Genomic DNA, 7,808 nt, shown 5'->3' with positions numbered 1-7,808 from the left:
CTCCATCGCGGTGGCTCCAGGGTGTGGCACAGCAAAGGGACACTTCCCTTCCTGCATCCTGGTTTGGGCTGCCTGGACAGGTTGGTATTTCATGGATGCACTGCAAAAGTCATAGCACTTGGGAAAACTCACAAAACAGGGCTGAATTCGTGAAAAAAAAAAAATCATTTGGGAAATTCCTTGAAGCATCATGAAGTGCAAAGGAAAAAAGTCCTGCAAAGCACAATGAAAATTCTTCTAAATCACCAGGACAATTTCTAGAATTCCTCATTTGAAGAATTTCTAGAAAAAGGCGGAAGAATCTGAGAAAAGTCCTTGGCTGAGGTTTCCTGGATGGAGAAGCTTCTCAAAAGTATTTGGAGAATTTCATACCGATATCCTAGACTGAAGAATTTCTTGAGAGCCCTTGTGGGAGTCTTGGAATTCATTGGGATGCTCCTAGACAGGTTGCAGATAAGGAAATGCCAGAAAACTTCCGGGAGAGAGAAAACTCACGGGGAAAATGGAAGACTCTGGGGAAGTTTGTATGTGGAGGAAAAGTCAGGGAAGCTCTAGGGCGTTCCTTGAAATATTTCAGATTGGAGAAGTCTTATGAAGCCCTCGAACATTCCTGGAAATGTTCTAGATACAAGTCATAGGAAATTCCTAGGAAGCCTTGGGTCGCAAGAAAGGAACGTGCCCTCCCCAAATTCACAGGACAAGACCCTATAGCAGCTGTTGTGCTGTGGATCCCAAGAAAGCTCCAGGAATTTCCCAGGAGGTTCCAGGTGAAGGACTCAAACATAGTGCCCACCCTGGCTCTCTGTACTTTCCATCCCAGGTCTGGCAGGATTTGCCTGGAGCTGATCCTGTTCTTCTCACGGATGCAGAGTTGTCCCTGCAGATCTGACCTCAGGGTGGTGAGAAGTCTCCACTGGTGACAATTCCCACAGCTCCATGAAGCCACTTGGTGGGAAAAGCATCAAATCCATTATCCAAGGATCCTGTTGTCAGTTTTCCCATTCCAAACCTCTATAACTTTGAGTTATTTGTCTCTTTATCCCCTTTTCCCCAGCTCATTTTAACTCTCTCCACACAGGTGTTATCCCAAACCCTGGATCAATGTGATCCTTTCCCCGACCATCTCCTTGTTCCCTGGCATGGATCCATCAGAGAGGCAACAGATGAAGGAAAAAAAGGACATTTTTCCTTTTGTTCTCTCTCCTTACTCCAAGAATTCTTAATATTCCACTTGCCTTTTTTGACTCTTGCTAATCATGGGAAGGAGGCTTTCAAAGGGGCTCGGCAGCGTCTCCGAGATCTCGTTAAATCCCAATAATTGCTGATACGGAGCCGCTGCGCGTGGCTGGGTGGGGGAAAAGCTTTTCATGTTCATTACTCTGCAATTATGAGCAGGGAAGTTCATCTGCCATTTTATTGCTCTGCTCCATACGATCATTCCATTCCCCTGCAACTCCTCGGTGCCAGGAGTAATTTGGAGCTGCTCCAAAGTGCTTGGCTCTGCTCTTCCCTCTCCTGCATCATTTTGGGGGGCACCAGAGGAGATTTCTGGCCAAACTCCTATGGGACCTTGTTGAAAGTCTTCTCTCCTGCACAAACAGGCTGTTCCCCAAATCCTGCCATCCTCAACCAGGGATTAAAATTCCCATTTATCCCTGGGCTGCTCTTGCCTCACCAGCCAGGGCTGAGTGACCTTGCAGAGACCTTCTAGAAACCCCAAATATTGCAACCTCTTTGCTCCAAGCCTTGTCCAAGGGCTCAATTACTCTAATTAAGGTCATGTTACAGCATGGCCGGTGTGGACACACCGGCCCCAGGACTGCCAGAGCTCGGTGCTCATCCCACTTTTCTCCTGGAGGCTGGAGACTTGGCAGGTCTCTATCCCAAGCAGTGCATGAGCTGAGTGACCTGGAAATTCGTGGACACCTTCAGCTGCTGGGGCAGGAGGGATGATCCTTAGAACCACAGAAACCCTCTGGGACTGTGCAGTCCAACCATGTCCCAGCACTGCCAAGGCCACCACTGACCATGTCCCCAAGTGCCACGTCCACATGGCTTTTAAATCCCTCCAGGGATGGAGACTCCACCCCTATGGCAGGGCTGGACAACCCTTTCCATGAGGAATTTTCCGTGATAGCCAAGCAAACCTCCCCTGGCAGGACTTGAGGCTGTTACATCCCTTATTCCCTGGGAGCAGAGCCTGACCCCTCTGACTGCCCCTTCCTGTTGTGCAGAGCCCCCTGAGCCTCCTTTTCTGAAAACCGAGCCCCCCCAGCTCTTTCAGCCACTTCTGGTGCTCCAGCCCCTTCCCCAGCTCCATTCCCCATCCTGGACATCCTCCAGCCCCTCCATGCAGCAGCACAAGAGCAGCAGAAGGTGGAGAGGGATTTGGGAAAAGCTCCTTGGACTTGACAAAATCTCTCAAGGTGCTGCTGATGGTCCTGGCTCCTTCGGCCAACACCTGCCAAGGTCGGACAACTGGAAGGAAGGGGGCGGCCAAAGGGCCTCTTTTGATCCAGATTTTCCCCTTTCTTGAGTGAGGAGTTTGATGGGAATTGGTTTAAAGTAAACAGAGGAGTCCTTGCAAGGCTGGCAGGATCCGCCGGGGTTGGCGCTGCCCCGGACAGGGAGGATGAGGCGTGGGATAATTCCCAGCATCCATAGGATGTTAGTGTTCAGACTTCATCAATAAGACTCTTCTCCTGCGGCTCCCCAAAATGTTTATGGAAGAGATACAGGAAGGGAGGAAGATCAAACCTGCTCTGGCGAGGCCTTGCTGGCTTTATCTGTGGTTTATGAGGTGACCAGACCTTGGCGGCTCTGTTTTAACTTGTTTTGATCTGGCCGTGCTTTATGACGATTATTCTGAAATGTTTTGACAGGCACGAGCCTCACCCGTCTGGGCCGCTCTGCTGGGAGTCCTGGGGCAGTGCTCCCACAGCTTTTCCATAAAAACCCAAAAATTCACAGGGGAAGATGATGCCCATCCCGAGGATGTGGCACTTGTGTCCACCTGGGAAGACTTGACTCGCTCATGGCCCTTCCCCCTGCTTGGGGTTTGCTGGTAGTGCCTTTCTGAACTTTGGGAATGGTTTTCCAACAGATGTTTGGGCTCTCATATTGCATTTTTGGTTTTTCCCCCAAAAGTCTCTCTCGTTTGCACACATTTAGTACTTTTAGTTAAAGAATTCCCAGCTGCAAACCACATTTCTTGGAGGATCATTCCTTTGTGTTTCCAGTGAAAATGGGAACATTTCAATAAATCATTCATGGGTTCTTTTTAAGTTTTTTTTTATGGCCAATACTTGGAGCTGCTGGCTGGATTTGAGGACAAGTCAGATGTGCCCGTCTGGAGGGTGGTGGGGTGAGCTGAGCTGGGCTCCCAAGGCCAGGGGAGATGTGGGAAGATGCCGGCGGTTCCCAGGGATCGGCAGGATTACATCAGAGGCAGCATCTTCCACACCTCCTGTTTACTGTCCTTCCAGCCAGGTCTCCATCTCGGAGTCCTCAGGAGCTGGAGCCTGGAAATAATCATGGAATCACAGGAAATAATCATGGAATCTCAGCATGGTCTGGCTTGGAAGTCACCTTAAATTCCATTGTGTCCCACCCCCTGCCATGGGCAGGGACACCTTCCTCTATCCCAGGCTGCTCCAAGCCCTGTCCAACCTGGCCTTGGACACTTCCAGGGATCCAGGGGCAGCCACAGCTTCTCTGGGCAACCTCCAGGCACTGCAAGGGGCTCTGAGCTCTCCCTGGAGCCTTCTCCTCTCCAGCTGAGCACCCCCAGCTCTCCCAGCCTGGCTCCAGAGGGGCTCCAGCCCTCGGAGCAGCTTCATGGGCTCCTCTGGACTCTCTGCAGCAGCTCCAGGTCCTTTTTGTTTTGGGAGGCAGCTCTGCAGGTGGGGTCTCACCTGATCAGGGCAGAATTCCCCCCTCCCTACTTCCCAGCCAGGATCAGCCCAGGCCTTGGGGGGTTCTGGGGTCCCTGGGGGCTGAGCAGGCTCCAGCCTGGTCCTGCTGGGTGTGCCCAGCCCTGCTGTGGAAGCTTGGCATTGGCTTATCCCTCTCCAGGATCCTGATTCCTACTGGGAATTAGGGATGTGCTGCCCTCAGCGTGGTCTCTCCTCTGTTCTCACCTCTGATGGACTAAACCTGCCCCTCTTTGCCCTTTGCCTCTTGGGGCAGCTCAGAGGGATTAGAAGATGAGGGTAAAATTGCCTCCTGCTAATTTATGCAGGATAGGCCCAGGTGGAAGGAGGATGGGCCCAGGTGGAAGGAGGATGGGCAGGCAGCGAGCTGAGGCCGTGTTTGCATCTCTGTGGGTGTTTTCTTCATTAAAATGCTGTGGGAAGAGGTTGCCTCGCCTGCCTCCGTGTTTGCTGCTCCTGAGCTGGAAGCAAGAGCCCTTTGTCAGGGAAGGAGTTTTGGCAGGAAGGGCTTTCCGTGGGCTGCCAAGGGTGTGTGGGCACTGGCCGTGGCTGTGGCTGCTGCCCATGGGTACCAGGGCTTTGGCAGGGGACTTTTGGACAGTGAGGGTTTGATTTGGGCCACCCTGATGGCAAACCTTGGTGTCCCTTTTAATGGCCAAAGCCCTTTCTGTGCCTGTCACCTGCATTTCTGAGCCCATCTCTCTGAGGAGCCCTCCATCCCCCTTATCTGCTGTGGGTGGTTACTGCCAGGAATTATCATCTGCCTCAGAATTGCTTTGATCTGTTGCTCCCGGAAAAGGAAAACACACGTTTTCTCTCTTTATTTTATTTTAAGCATCGTTTATCAGCATAGCAACACCTTTAGGTGAAGGGGCGTGTGGGCAGGGCCCCCAAACCTCTGAGGAAAAGGCTTGGGAGCCCCTGGAAGGATGGGATGGCTCGGGATGGGGGTGGAAGAGACCCCCTGTGCCCCCCAGAGCGAGAGGTTTCACAGAGCCGGGCATCCATCGGGCTCCTGATGCTCTCCCGATGCTCTCCCGATGCTCTCTGTGCCTCCAGGCAGGGTTTGCCAGCCCTGGACGTGCCTTGGAGGCAGCGCTGAGATGGATGCTGCTCACTGAGCTCCTTAATTGCTTTTAGTTGTAGACTTATTAAAGAACAAGATTTAAATAACGTCAGGGGGAGGAAGGAAAAAAACACCTCAATAAAAACAAGCTGAAGGAGAGAGAGGAGAAGCTTCCCGTGGTGCCGAGCGGGAGCTACCCGGGAGGAGTCATCAGCAAAGGCTTCCAGGTTTCCTATTTTTCCTCCAAATCTGCTTTGAGTTTAGGCAAATCCCCGAAGATTGCCCATGAATAGTCATGCGGGAGCTGCCCTTGCCTGTGCTCCAGCCGCTATCCCAAAAACCCCCAGATTCCTGGCAAAAAGGAGATGAGAAAAAGCACCAGCTTTTCCTTGAATATTCCTCATTATTCGGGCAAGGCTTGCAGACACTTGTGCTGAGATCTGATAGGAAAAGATTTGCCCAATTATGGAATGGAAACGGTCCCGGGGGTCGCAGCCAAGGGGGAGGGAGCGGCTGCCGAGGCTCAGCCCGGGCACGACGCCCCTGCCAGGCAGGGAGAGCTGCCCCTGCCCCTCCTGGCACAGCCCCGCGCGTGTGGGCGTCAAACTGAGAGGGGAAAAAATCATCCCGAGCACCTGGGGGAAATCCAGCAGCGAGAAGGAGCCAAAACACGGCGGGAAAGCTTCCCTTGATCACCCCTTGGTGTGCTCAGGGGTCGGGGAATGGGAGATGAGTCCCAGGTTTGCCCTGAGTGATGGAGGCAGATCAGAGGATTCACCCCAAGAAAACACCCAAGGAAGGGTGCTAGGAGAGGGACTCGTTGTGTCTCCTTGGGATGCTGGGATCACGGCAGGAGGTGGGATGAGGGTGCTCAAGGATCCAGCATGAACTGGTGGCTCTTGGCTTGTCCTGGGTCTCTCAGTGGGATGAAGGATTCACTCAGGGCTTGGAATTCACCCCAGATTGCCTCATCTTTGCTTGGTAGGAAAGACCTCTCCCCCAAGGAATTTTCCAGAAGTTACTCTGGATGTGGATGTTGGAATTTCAAATATCAAAGGAACAAAGAGCCCTGGGTCACGCGTTTCTTTCCACTGCATCCGGTAATTCCACCAGCCGTCCCCTTTCCCTGGAATTCAGCTTTTTCAGGAGGAAAATGGCTCAAAGAGGAGAAAAATGGCAAAAAAAAAGGGGGGAGAAGAATGAGATAGTGAATGAGAAGGAAATGGGAGAATGGGATGCTGGCAGGGCAGGAGCTCCTGCACCTCTGGAACCAAATGTTCCGGGTTTGGGGTCTCATTCCTCTGTGCTGAACCCAAAACTGCCTGGTCTGATCCCAGAAATTCTTTCACCCCCTGAAGTGGGGGGGAAAAAAGGAGAGGAGGGATGTCCCGTGGCTCTCAGAGGGGTCCCTTGGCTCTCAGAGGGGTCCCTTGGATGGCCAGGGTGTCCCTGTGGAGCCGGGAACGGCAGCCGGAGCCGGGAATGGCTGCGGGAGCAGGCGGGGAAGGGGCTCGGCCGCACGGGGCCGGTCCCTGCCGTAGCTGCAGCTCGTTAAAGTCTGGCTGGAGGCGAGAGAGATCCCTCGATAAAGATGTGAAGCGAAATCGAGGGTAAGTACAGTAATCTCCCAACTTCCCACCGGGGTGTGAGCGCCCAGGTTGTAAATAGGCTGGAATCAAAGACTCATAAACCATGCAAATTGCTCCGCGTGTGTTTGTCTGTCTCCTTCCCATGTCTTTGCCCCTCACCTCCTTCCTCTGAGTCTCTATCTCTCTATCTCTCCTCTTTCCATGAGCTCTGCTCTGCTCCCGACGAGCCTGTTCGGGCGAGGGAGGGACGCTTTAAAAGGCATTTTTGTGGTTCTGGGCAGCAAGTCAAAAAAAATCTGCTTTTTTTCCCCCCCTGCCACCCTTCCCCCCCCCCTCCCCATTCCAGACTCAGGGACACGTCACCCCAAACCTCCACAGCCATCAAAATAAACATTAATTAAGATATTTCCAGTGATCTTCACTGTCACAAATTACCAGCCCCACAAAAGTAGCGCTGCAACTGCTCAGGATGTTCAGTTTATCCCTTTTTGTGATTGCTGGGAGATAAAAGTGAATTTCTCCACTTTCCTCTTCTGCCTTTCAGCCCATCCTGCTCAGGGAGCCTTCAGCGGCACCACGGGGCTGAAAACATCCCCAAAACCTGCATGGAGTCCGGGTGGGAATCACAGAGCCATGATCCACCTAAAGGGGAGGATTACAGAGCCTTGTGCTGTGTGGGAAGCTGGGATCCTCTCCTGGGTGCTGGGGGGTGGGGATGAGGTGTGGGAATGTGAGGGTGCAGGGATGTGGTGGTGTTGGGATGCTGGGATTACGGGAGAAGGATGGCAGGGAATGCTGGAGGGCAGGGTGAGGGGATGCAGGGGATTGCAGGATCCAGGGAGGCAGGGGCACAGGGATGCAGGGGATTACAGGATCCAGGGATGCAGGGGATTACAGGATGCAGGGGCACAGGGATGCAGGGGATTACAGGATGCAGGGGATTACAGGATCCAGAGATGCAGGGGCACAGGGATGATGGGAAGCACAAGTGCAGGGGTGCAGATGTGCCGGTGTGGGGATGCAGGGGATTAGAGAGGAGACAAGATGCAAGGATGCAGGGGCACAAAAAGGGATTTAGGGGCATGTGGATTTGGGATGCAGGGGCACAGGGACACAGGATTGCAGGGGCTACAAGAGTAGGGGTGTGTGGGTGCAGAACTGAGGATGCAGGGATGCAGAAACGCAGGGATGCAGAAACGCAGGGATGCAGAGTGGGTTCAG

This window comes from Agelaius phoeniceus, chromosome 14 (assembly GCF_051311805.1).
Source record: "Agelaius phoeniceus isolate bAgePho1 chromosome 14, bAgePho1.hap1, whole genome shotgun sequence".
Classification (NCBI taxonomy): domain Eukaryota; kingdom Metazoa; phylum Chordata; class Aves; order Passeriformes; family Icteridae; genus Agelaius; species Agelaius phoeniceus.
Note: the sequence above shows the minus strand (reverse complement) of the source record.